Genomic DNA, 786 nt, shown 5'->3' on the forward strand with positions numbered 1-786 from the left:
ACCTGATAGTTTCCAAATCTACATATTGTTTCTGAACTTTAAGACTATTAATTCAACTATCAGGAAAGCTCTACTAAGGTGTCCAAAATTAAATCTATTTTGTGTGTGTGTGTGTGTGTCGCTCAGTCATGTCTGACTCTTTGTGACCCCATAGACTGTAGTCTGTCAGGGATTCTCCAGTCAAGAATACTGGAGTGGGTTGCCATTTCCTTCTCCAGGAAATCTATTCTCCCTAAAACTGGCTTCTGATCTGTTGTTTTCAGTCACATTTGGTAACAACAACAGCGCAAAGGCATCTCATCACTTAAGTAGAAACCATAGTCCTCCATAGTCCTTTCCCTTCCTGCTTCCTACTTGTATCTAGTGAATTAATGTGTTCAAACTCTCGGTCTTCTTACTTAGTAAAATATACTAATCAAGCACTCCAAAATGAGTTCAGTTAGATATTATTTCTGTGTATTAGCCATGTTTTAAATATAAGGAAAGCCTATTTTTTATGTTTTAACATAAAATTTAAAAGTCCTAATATTTATTGCCCATAACCAACATATTGTAATGTTAAATCCTGCTAATTAGACTCTGAAGTATTCGTTTAATTGGTTCCCTCTCATTTCTTACCTCTTTCCATGCTCTGATTCAGACCCCCTTGTCTGAACTGCTGCAAATTACTCAATTTGTGGTTTCTTGACTCTGCATGTGTCTTCCTCAAGTCTTTACATGTGTGGTATTTTATTTTAATATTTTATTCAGACTCTACAATTAAACTAGTTTACTTTCATGCTTAAG

The sequence above is a fragment of the Capricornis sumatraensis genome, chromosome 13, assembly GCF_032405125.1.
Source record: "Capricornis sumatraensis isolate serow.1 chromosome 13, serow.2, whole genome shotgun sequence".
Classification (NCBI taxonomy): Eukaryota; Metazoa; Chordata; class Mammalia; order Artiodactyla; family Bovidae; genus Capricornis; species Capricornis sumatraensis.